Consider the following 12,555-nt stretch of genomic DNA (forward strand, 5'->3'; position numbering starts at 1 on the left):
AACCCTAACCCTAACCCTAACCCTAACCCTAACCCTAACCCTAACCCTAACCCTAACCCTAACCCTAACCCTAACCCTAACCCTAACCCTAACCCTAACCCTAACCCTAACCCTAACCCTAACCCTAACCCTAACCCTAACCCTAACCCTAACCCTAACCCTAACCCTAACCCTAACCCTAACCCTAACCCTAACCCTAACCCTAACCCTAACCCTAACCCTAACCCTAACCCTAACCCTAACCCTAACCCTAACCCTAACCCTAACCCTAACCCTAACCCTAACCCTAACCCTAACCCTAACCCTAACCCTAACCCTAACCCTAACCCTAACCCTAACCTAACCCTAACCCTAACCCTAACCCTAACCCTAACCCTAACCCTAACCCTAACCCTAACCCTAACCCTAACCCTAACCCTAACCCTAACCCTAACCCTAACCCTAACCCTAACCCTAACCCTAACCCTAACCCTAACCCTAACCCTAACCCTAACCCTAACCCTAACCCTAACCCTAACCCTAACCCTAACCCTAACCCTAACCCTAACCCTAACCCTAACCCTAACCCTAACCCTAACCCTAACCCTAACCCTAACCCTAACCCTAACCCTAACCCTAACCCTAACCCTAACCCTAACCCTAACCCTAACCCTAACCCTAACCCTAACCCTAACCCTAACCCTAACCCTAACCCTAACCCTAACCCTAACCCTAACCCTAACCCTAACCCTAACCCTAACCCTAACCCTAACCCTAACCCTAACCCTAACCCTAACCTAACCCTAACCCTAACCCTAACCCTAACCCTAACCCTAACCCTAACCCTAACCCTAACCCTAACCCTAACCCTAACCCTAACCCTAACCCTAACCCTAACCCTAACCCTAACCCTAACCCTAACCCTAACCCTAACCCTAACCCTAACCCTAACCCTAACCCTAACCCTAACCCTAACCCTAACCCTAACCCTAACCCTAACCCTAACCCTAACCCTAACCCTAACCCTAACCCTAACCCTAACCCTAACCCTAACCCTAACCCTAACCCTAACCCTAACCCTAACCCTAACCCTAACCCTAACCCTAACCCTAACCCTAACCCTAACCCTAACCCTAACCCTAACCCTAACCCTAACCCTAACCCTAACCCTAACCCTAACCCTAACCCTAACCCTAACCCTAACCCTAACCCTAACCCTAACCCTAACCCTAACCCTAACCCTAACCCTAACCCTAACCCTAACCCTAACCCTAACCCTAACCCTAACCCTAACCCTAACCCTAACCCTTAACCCTAACCCTAACCCTAACCCTAACCCTAACCCTAACCCTAACCCTAACCCTAACCCTAACCCTAACCCTAACCCTAACCCTAACCCTAACCCTAACCCTAACCCTAACCCTAACCCTAACCCTAACCCTAACCCTAACCCTAACCCTAACCCTAACCCTAACCCTAACCCTAACCCTAACCCTAACCCTAACCCTAACCCTAACCCTAACCCTAACCCTAACCCTAACCCTAACCCTAACCCTAACCCTAACCCTAACCCTAACCCTAACCCTAACCCTAACCCTAACCCTAACCCTAACCCTAACCCTAACCCTAACCCTAACCCTAACCCTAACCCTAACCCTAACCCTAACCCTAACCCTAACCCTAACCCTAACCCTAACCCTAACCCTAACCCTAACCCTAACCCTAACCCTAACCCTAACCCTAACCCTAACCCTAACCCTAACCCTAACCCTAACCCTAACCCTAACCCTAACCCTAACCCTAACCCTAACCCTAACCCTAACCCTAACCCTAACCCTAACCCTAACCCTAACCCTAACCCTAACCCTAACCCTAACCCTAACCCTAACCCTAACCCTAACCCTAACCCTAACCCTAACCCTAACCCTAACCCTAACCCTAACCCTAACCCTAACCCTAACCCTAACCCTAACCCTAACCCTAACCCTAACCCTAACCCTAACCCTAACCCTAACCCTAACCCTAACCCTAACCCTAACCCTAACCCTAACCCTAACCCTAACCCTAACCCTAACCCTAACCCTAACCCTAACCCTAACCCTAACCCTAACCCTAACCCTAACCCTAACCCTAACCCTAACCCTAACCCTAACCCTAACCCTAACCCTAACCCTAACCCTAACCCTAACCCTAACCCTAACCCTAACCCTAACCCTAACCCTAACCCTAACCCTAACCCTAACCCTAACCCTAACCCTAACCCTAACCCTAACCCTAACCCTAACCCTAACCCTAACCCTAACCCTAACCCTAACCCTAACCCTAACCCTAACCCTAACCCTAACCCTAACCCTAACCCTAACCCTAACCCTAACCCTAACCCTAACCCTAACCCTAACCCTAACCCTAACCCTAACCCTAACCCTAACCCTAACCCTAACCCTAACCCTAACCCTAACCCTAACCCTAACCCTAACCCTAACCCTAACCCTAACCCTAACCCTAACCCTAACCCTAACCCTAACCCTAACCCTAACCCTAACCCTAACCCTAACCCTAACCCTAACCCTAACCCTAACCCTAACCCTAACCCTAACCCTAACCCTAACCCTAACCCTAACCCTAACCCTAACCCTAACCCTAACCCTAACCCTAACCCTAACCCTAACCCTAACCCTAACCCTAACCCTAACCCTAACCCTAACCCTAACCCTAACCCTAACCCTAACCCTAACCCTAACCCTAACCCTAACCCTAACCCTAACCCTAACCCTAACCCTAACCCTAACCCTAACCCTAACCCTAACCCTAACCCTAACCCTAACCCTAACCCTAACCCTAACCCTAACCCTAACCCTAACCCTAACCCTAACCCTAACCCTAACCCTAACCCTAACCCTCAGAACTAGGACGGTATCTGATCGTCTTCGAACCTCTGACTTTCGCTCTTGATTAAAGAAAACATTCTTGGCAAATGCTTTCGCAGTCGTTCGTCTTGCGCCGATCCAAGAATTTCACCTCTAACGGCACAGTACGGATGCCCCCGTCCGTTCCTATTAATCATTACCTCGTGCTCCGAAAACCAACAAAATAGAACCGAGGTCCTATTCCATTATTCCATGCAACATTATACAAGCGTAAAGCCTGCTTTGAACACTCTAATTTTTTCAAGGTAAACTTGCCGGACCACCGCAACACTCAGTTAAGAGCACCGCGAAGGCACCGACCAACAAGAACAACGAGGCCAGTGCTAGCCTTTCGACCGACCAACCTCGCCGTCCCTATATCCAACTACGAGCTTTTCAACCGCAACAACTTAAATATACACTTTTGGAGCTGGAATTACCGCGGCTGCTGGCACCAGACTTGCCCTCCAATGGATACTCGTTAAAAAGTTTAAAGTGTACTCATTCCAATTGCAGGACCTCGTACGAGGTCTGCATTGTTATTTTTCGTCACTACCTCCCCGAGCCGGGAATGGGTAATTTGCGCGCCTGCTGCCTTCCTTGGATGTGGTAGCCGTTTCTCAGGCTCCCTCTCCGGAATCGAACCCTGATTCTCCGTCACCCGTTACAACCTCGGTAGGCCGATACCGTACCGACGATAGTTGATAGGGCAGTTGCTTTAATGAGATGTCGCCAGCACTAGGCCGTGCGATCCGCAAGCTTATCCAGAGTCACCATTGTAACGACCCGAAAGCCGGTTAGTTTTGGTCTGATAAATGCGCGCCTCACGTCAGTTCGGCGCTTTACGCATGTATTAGCTCTAGAATTGCCACAGTTATCCATGTAAAAGCGTACAATCAAATGAACCATAACTGATTTAATGAGCCATTCGCAGTTTCACTGTACGTGAGCTCGTACTTACACTTGCATGGCTTAATCTTTGAGACAAGCATATGACTACTGGCAGGATCAACCAGATAACTATCCGAGGGCGTTTAAACCCGTTGCTCGACTGAGCGTTTTTACTGTATAAATACAGACCTTTTCTATCACTCGGCTTAAAAGCCTTGCGAACGTTACTGAAAGTCGGCGCCGGCCTTTTGCTGTTTAAAGCGCCAGCCCGCGTCGACTGCAGCATGCAGCTATACAACTGACTGTTCTTTCTCCCGACCAACCGTTTGCCTTCTGCCGGTTAACTCGTCAGCAGCAACACGCCATCTGTCTGCTGCAGTTACCCGCCTCGAGCCGTGCCTGCGTCGGCTACTCGTCTCGACGACTTCGCAAAGCTATAAGCCTACCGCCGCTGGACGCTTGTAGTTTTTCATACGCTGCTCCGATGCGTTTACATAGCACGTTCGCCGCCGCTGCAATAGCCGCGCCTCGGGTGCTAAACAGTAATGCTTTAAGCCCGCTTTCTCGCCAAGTCGACCGAACGCACAAACACGTCTCTCTCACTAGTGTAAAGTAATGCATACGCGTATGATGCTCAAATGTTGTTGTTGAACTTTTTTGCCGATTTTTCCCGATTTTTTTTAAATTTCTTTGTTTCTTTTCAATTTTTTTAATATTTTAAGCTTATTTATGCTACGTTTAAATGTTTTAATACTTTTTTTATACTTTATTTAATATGTTTAAAAGAAATAAATAAAAAATAATATATATAAACTACTTTTTATAATGTTTTAAATATGTTTGTTTATTATAAATAAGCTTTATTTGTATTATTTTTTATTTAAACTTACTTTTTAAATCTTTATATTTGTTTTATCGTTTTAAGCACATTGCGATAAATATAATAAACAAACAATTGAATAAAAATAATAATAAAAAAAAAAATAAAAATAAAAACATAAGCTTATTTTATATGTTTCATTTTATTTTTATTTAATAACCTTTTCAAACCTTAATACTCGTTTTATTTTTTTAAGCAGATCGCGATAAATATAATAAACAAACAATTAAATAAAAATAAATAAAAATAAAATAAAAAAATCAAACATAAGCTTATTTTATATGTTACATTTTATTTTATTTAAAACTTACAATTTAAACCTTTGTATTTGTTCTATTCTTTTAAGCACATCGCGATAAATATAATAAGCAAACAATTAAATAAAAATAATAATAATAAAAAAATCATAAACTTATTTTATATGTTTCATTTTATTTTTATTTAAACTTACTTTTTAAACCTTTATAGTTGTTTTATTTTTTAAGCACATGGCGATAAATATAATAAGCAAACAATTAAATAAAAATAATAACAAATAAATAAAACAATACAGCTAAACTATAAAAAGAAAACTAAATAACTGATAAATACTTGTAAAACATTATTTGAAAAATGTATTTTGAAACACAACACGATTGATTTATAAATAATAATATATTTTTAATTTGTGTAGTTTATTGAAAGTAGTCTCCTTATTTGCTTCTGGTTTTACTTGAGTTACACAACGTTAAATAAACATACTTAACTAAAAATACTGTCATTTTAATAAAACTAAGTACAAATACATTGAATTAACATAGAACTTTAAAAAGCCTTCGCTAGTATCTGTTGGTAACAGTAAATAACCTATTATGACTCACAATACAAGAGTGCGAAATTTATTTTTCATTTGATTTTTCAGGTATTTATTTATTTGTGGAAATAAACTTTTTTATTACATTAGAAACTAATAGAATTTTTCCTATAACTATACCTATTATTATATTTAGTATGCTTAAAAGTAATAAAATGAAACGTCGCGATTATATAATAAACAAACAATCAAACAAACAAAGAAAAAAAAAAAAAAACTATTTTTTTAAACTTATAATTTTATAATTTCAACTATATGTCTTATTTTATTTTCATTTAAACTTACTTTAAACCTCTGTATTTGTTATATATATTTCAACACAATACGATTAAACTATAAGACAAACAACAAAATAAAATAATCACATTAATAAATACACTAAGCAAATAGCTAGAATAAATATAAATAGTTCAATATATACAATATATTTCTTCCATTTTTAAGTTACTTGTTAAACATATTTATTTAAACATGTTTCTTTAGAATATAAAACTAGCAGTTCTACAAATAAAGAAATTAAAAAGCCAATACACATAACACTAACTTTTCATAAATTAGATATGCAAATATGAACAAAATAATAACTAAATTGTTAAGCTTTTGTAAACTGTGAACTTATAAACTTATAATAACAATTGCATATTCACTATTCACAATAGCTTTTTATTTAGTACACAACTGGTCTGTAAATTGTGTAGTTTATTGAAAGTATAATCCCGTTTTGCTTCTGGTTTAAATAAAGTTATACAACACATACTAAAGTAAATTAAATAAAGTAATTCACTACTATCTATTATATAAAACCAATTTACAAAATACATTAAAATAAATAAAAATGAACTTTGAACTTATAATAATAACTGCATATTCACTATTCAGAATTGCTTTAAATTTAGTACACAACTGGTCTGTAAATTGTGTAGTTTATTGAAAGTATAATCCCGTTTTGCTTCTTGTTTAAATAAAGTTATATAACACATACTAAAGTAAATTAAATAAAGTAATTCACTACTATCTATTAAATAAAACCAATTTACAAAATACATTAAATTAAGTTAAAGTGAACTTTGAACTTATAATAATAACTGCATATTCACTATTCAGAATTGCTTTAAGTTTAGTACACAACTGGTCTGTAAATTGTGTTGGTTCTATTCAAGTACTCTCCTTGTTTGTTTTGTTTTAGTTGTATCACATTCAATACACATAATAAAGTAAACCAAATAAACTCTATTAATTTAAACTAAGTACAAATACATTAAGTTAATACAAAACTTTAAAAAGCTTTTGCTAGTATCTGTTGGTAACAGTAAATAACTTATTATGACTCACAATACAAAAGTGCAAAATTTATTTTCGTTTGATTTTTCAAGTGATTTGTTTGTGGACAAAAAAACTTTTAAGTTTTAGTATAAAAGACTAATTGTATTAATTTTAACTCAGAAAATTGTACTCTACAAGATGGTGCCATTATTTTTTCGATATCTCAAACTGGTCAAACCACTTTTTTAGCGCTCTAATTGGTTTAAACAGCAAATAACGTTATCTGATTGGCTTACGTTTTTATTTGCTAATAACTAGAATTTACTTTTCTTTTAAGCGTTAAAGAAATGTAAATAAACGAGTAATATGTATAAATAGGTCAGAAAGAAAAATAGTACAAAAAGATGAATTCAAAAAGCAAAAGCCTACGGCACGTGGTATTCCCAAGCGGTCACCCATCTAAGTACTAACCACGCCCGACACTGCTTAACTTCCCAGATCGGACGAGATGGGGTGTGCTCAGTGTGGTATGGTCGTAGGCGTTTGAAAGCGTTTACAAGCCTTTATAAACCCTTCGGTTTGTTTAAAAAACCTATTTGCACTTGATTTACAATCAATTTGATATTTTAAAATTATTCCTTATAAAATTTTAACCTGAATTAACCTTTTTTTTTGTTTTTTTTTATCAACAGTTACTCCCAAACTGTACTAAAACTGTATTGTAACTGTACAAAAGTGTTTGTTTAAATAATTGTTATCTATAAATTACCTAAGACCAGGACAAGTAGAAGTAAAGTTTATTGAATTATTGAATTAAATAAATAAAATCGTAAAATAAAATAATACAATATGTTTACAATTTGTCATTGATCTATCCATTTATGTTATTGCATTACAAATACAAACATTGCATACATTCAAGAGTATTATTCATCAATCTTTTCAATATAATAAGTTTTAAATTTATATTTATTTTTAAATAATTCCTGACATTTTAGATTACCTGAGATTTTTTTTTAATTAAATTAATTTTAGTAATTATATACTTGACGTTCTATTTTGTTTAATTTGATAACTCAACCATGTTTATATTTTTTTATAGTTTAACAGAACTATTAAACTAAAAGACATTACATACAGCTTCTAAAAGTTTTAAACACCTTAAAAAAGTAATATATAAAATAATTGATAAGAATATTAAACTTATAAAAATTTAGTAAAAGGTTATATAAACGTTATTTAAATTAATATAAGATAGTTAACTTATTTTTTCATTTAATGTGATATAATATAAATATATTTTGAGAGACAATTAATTAACGTAAACAATGTCATAGTGGAAACTGCATGTCTGCTAAAAACGTAAAACGCAAAACTGCTTTAATAAATCACTAAATAACAAAAAAATTGCCTGTCTAGCAGGCGTTCAAATTCAAATGACAAAGAAATTTAACTCCGGCTCTCAAGTATATGTCTTGCGTGACGACTAGCGGGACTCGATCTCACAACCTTCCGCTTATGAGTTAGCTGTCAAGACCAAAGACCCAACGCCACGACAAAGATAAAGAAATATTTTGCTATATAAATAGGTTGATTTTTATAATTTTGTCAATTACAATTACATGTCAATTACAGTGTCAATTTGAATTTAAATTAAATTAATTTTAGTAATTAAATACTTGACGTTCTAGTTTGTTTAATTTGATAACTCAACTATGTTTATTTATTTTTTACTAATTTTAAAATTATTATTATACAATATATTTGTTATATTATATTTATTTTATTACTTAAACTTATTATATACATTTAATATATAATATTATTAAATAACTTTATTAACGAATTAAAAACAAAATATTATTATTATTATGTTATTAATTTAGTGTTTTATTTTAAAGATATATTAAAGAACTAAACAGATATTACCCCTAAAAAACTTTGTTAATAATATATAAAAAGTACTCAAAGTCAGATTCGGAAATATATATACTGTTTTTTTTCATCAATATTGCAGGTCTGCGTAGCCGGGGGCTGTAATCTAGCTGCCAGCAGGCCTGAAATGGTGGCCACTATTGTTCAATGTTCAACTTCAAATTCTTTGAGATTATACTGTACTATCTATCTATTTAACAAATCTATCTAACAAATGTTGTTCAATCTAGGTTGTGGGTACTTGGGTCGAGTAATGCCTTTGACTTACAATCTGTTGTGGATTGTCAATATTTCTCTATCTATCAATAAACAAATCTATCTAATAAATGTTGTTCAATCTAGGTTGTGGGTACTTTGGTCGAGTAATGCCTTTGACTTACAATCTGTTGTTGATTGTCAACATTCCTCTATCTATCAATAATGATTATATTCAATATTAAATGTTGATTAATTCAGTTGTAAGAAAACCAGTGCGCTGGTTAGGTTGGGTAAGGCCTTCGACTTACAATCTTTGGGATTATCAACGTTCATCACAAGTACAGTAACGATCTCATTGAATTTCCAGTTGGAACATTGGATTGTAGTGGTGGCCTACTCTTTTTTGCCTAGTTTGACAAACTATTGTATATATATTGTATAACTTTATTTGTATTATTTTTTTTTTAAATTACTACTTATTATTAAAGAATTAAATTTTCTCCATTGTTTTCTCCATCGCGAACATTAAAAAAAAAAACTATGTATTTGAACTGTTTTTTATATGTTTTGTTTTATTTTTATTCAAACTTACTTTAAACCTCTGTATTTTTTATACAATACGATTAAACTATATAACAGAAAAATAATTAAATAATCAAACTATTGAATAAGCAGTTAAATAGTGTGTTTTTTTATGCTTCTTTCATTTTTAACTTACTTGTTAACCATATTTCTTTTATTAAAGTATAAAACTAACAGTTACTAAAATAAAATAATCATAAAGTCAATACACAAAACACTAACTTTTTATAATTTAAATATGCAAACATGAATATAGTTATGAAGTAAAGTTATTCAAAGCTTATAATTATGAAACTTTTGTATAATATTTTTGTTTTTTTTTTTGTAATAACTACAAAATTGGTATTTTAGTTTATTGTTAGTAACTAAATATTTATATTTATTATACTTAAAAAAAAACTTCTATACTAACTCTAATTTCAAAGCATATTAAAACATACAAATTTTACCAACTAAATATTTATTTTTATTTTTATTATTATAACTTTCAAACATAAGCTTGTATACCTTATATACCTATATACCTCATATAGGAGGCTTGACATAACATAACATTATTTAATTCTTTTTGTTTGAAATAAACTCATTTAGTTATTAGTAAATTACAACATAAATGTTTATAACAATAAAACTAAGATTTAGCTTTTGAGTTAGTAAACTTTGATAGTTTTCTTTTAATAGTTTAATAGTCCTTATTTAAGTTCAAACAAAATTGCTATATATTTAATACACATACAAAAGTAAACTAAGTAAACGTAATTCAATAGTTTCTATTAAGTAAAATTTATTACAAATACATTAAGTTAATACAAAACTTTAAGAAGCTTTTGCTAGTATCTGTTGGTAACAGTAAATAACTTATTATGACTCACAATACAAAAGTGCAAAATTTATTTTCGTTTGATTTTTCAAGTGATTTGTTTGTGGACAAAAAAACTTTTAAGTTTTAGTATAAAAGACTAATTGTATTAATTTTAACTCAGAAAATTGTACTCTACAAGATGGTGCAATTATTTTTTCGATATCTCAAACTGGTCAAACCACTTTTTTAGCGCTCTAATTGGTTTAAACAGCAAATAACGTTATCTGATTGGCTTACGTTTTTATTTGCTAATAACTAGAAGTTACTTTTCTTTTAAGCGTTAAAAAAATGTAAATAAACGAGTAATAAGTATAAATAGGTCAGAAAGAAAAATAGTACAAAAAAGATGAATTCAAAAAGCAAAAGCCTACGGCACGTGGTATTCCCAAGCGGTCACCCATCTAAGTACTAACCACGCCCGACACTGCTTAACTTCCCAGATCGGACGAGATGGGGTGTGCTCAGTGTGGTATGGTCGTAGGCGTCTGAAACCGTTTACAAGCCTTTATAAACCCTTCGGTTTGTTTAAAAAACCTATTTGCACTTGATTTACAATCGATTTGATATTTTAAAATTAATCCTTATAAAATTTTAACTTGATGTAAGTATTTTTTTTATTAATACCTTTTTTTTTTGGTGTTTTAATTACAATTACTCCCTGTAACTTTATTTAAGACTTTGTTTAAAAGATTGTTAACTATATTCTATATTAAATACTATGATAATTAGAAGTAAAGTTTATTAAGTAAACTAGATTAGATTAAACTAAATAAAAAATATTGTTAAAATAAACATGTTGTGTTTAGTTTGTTTTACTATTTCTCATTGTTCTATTTATAGATGGTATTGTTTTACTTCAAGAATATTTATAGTTAGTTTCTAAGGAATATCTCATACTACATCAGATTTTACGATTAACTTAATTTTAGGTAATAAAATATTTGACGTTTAATTTAATAACTCAACTATGTTTATGTTATAAAATGATAGTATATAATACACATACATTATAATGTAATAATATAACTAGTTGTATAGTATAACTAGTTGTTTACTTTAAAATGAATAATTAAGTGGAAGAATTAAAAGAACTCACATTTTTGAAGAGAGCGTGGAAAACCAGAATAGTCTTTTAAAACATTTATTAAATTATCGATAAATATAGAATACAATAGAACTAAACATATAAACGTAACTGTGGTTGCTTAGAAACTAAACAAGAAATTTTTTAATAAAAATATAAAATAGTAAAATAAAATAAAAGTAATATAAATTATATTTTTAAACTAAATAACAATTCACGAGCAATATTAGCGCAATGTCAGAGTATGAGTTTATAATAAAGGAATTGCTTCCTTGGTGTTGATACTTACCTTATTCAAATAGAATACATTTTCAGCAATCAGGCTTGTATTTATCTTAGCGCGCGTAACACAACGTTTGTGGGTTTTGGCACACTTTTGTCGATAGTGGGCGCCCCGCCTCTTAAGTACAGAAATTTCGGGAATTTTCGATTTTCGGAATTCTGACTCGACAGATCGTTTTTGTTTGGTCCAGAGACCCCGTAAAAATTTTTCAGCCCATTTGAGGCATGATGAAAAAATGTTATTTCGACCCCCTTTTTTTAGGGGTTACGGGGACATCGACCCATTTTTTGGGAATAAAAAACTCCTAGAAAAGGACCACTTTTCTTCTTTTTTCGAATTTCGACTTTTTATTTTTTTGGAAAATTTTTCTATTTTCTTTGTTTGTTCTATTATAAGGTCGAAAATATTTTTTTTGAGCTTCGCAACGCATAAGGACTAACGTAAGGTAAGTTTTAAAAGATTTTTTTTTCGATAATTTTTTCTATATTTTTTGTTTGGTCCATTACAAAGTCGAAAATATTTTTTTACGGCTTCTAAACGCGTGTAGATTAACCGTAGGTAGGTTATTTCGAAATTTAAATTTTTCAATATTATTAATATTTCGGTAGATTGTTCGATTATCAATCTTTCAGCACCCAATAAGTACATTAAAAAATAAAACATGAAATAAAAACATCAACTAAAATGAAAATAACATATTCTGTGAAAAAACCTGCGATAATTCTTTATGAAATTTTCTTTGTCACATAATTGGAAGCTAAGAAAAACCGGAAAATGTTTCTTGAAGCCATGTTTTTGTATGTTAAATATGTGCAAGCTGCCGATGTCAGAAGACTGTC

General features: G+C 33.2%; 3 non-coding genes and 1 pseudogene across 3 annotated transcripts in view; all 4 read right to left on the bottom strand.

Annotated features, from left to right (window-relative positions):
• Positions 1-2,845: 2,845 nt before the first annotated feature.
• On the bottom strand, positions 2,846-3,904 carry LOC145848875 (small subunit ribosomal RNA; annotated as a pseudogene).
• A 3,290-nt stretch (positions 3,905-7,194) lies between these two features.
• LOC145848873 (5S ribosomal RNA) lies at positions 7,195-7,313 on the bottom strand. Its single transcript, XR_014372195.1, has one exon. It is a non-coding gene; the product is annotated as a 5S ribosomal RNA (ribosomal RNA).
• Positions 7,314-10,713: 3,400 nt separating this feature from the next.
• LOC145848877 (5S ribosomal RNA) lies at positions 10,714-10,832 on the bottom strand. Its single transcript, XR_014372197.1, has one exon. It is a non-coding gene; the product is annotated as a 5S ribosomal RNA (ribosomal RNA).
• Positions 10,833-12,548: 1,716 nt separating this feature from the next.
• LOC145848880 (U5 spliceosomal RNA) overlaps positions 12,549-12,555 on the bottom strand; it is a 115-nt gene continuing 108 nt past the window's right edge. The window contains exon 1 of the small nuclear RNA XR_014372200.1: positions 12,549-12,555. This exon is cut by the window's right edge and continues 108 nt beyond it. This is a non-coding gene — a small nuclear RNA (U5 spliceosomal RNA).

Source organism: Thalia democratica, unplaced genomic scaffold, assembly GCF_965202585.1.
Source record: "Thalia democratica unplaced genomic scaffold, ktThaDemo2.hap1.1 HAP1_SCAFFOLD_1804, whole genome shotgun sequence".
Taxonomy (NCBI): Eukaryota; Metazoa; Chordata; class Thaliacea; order Salpida; family Salpidae; genus Thalia; species Thalia democratica.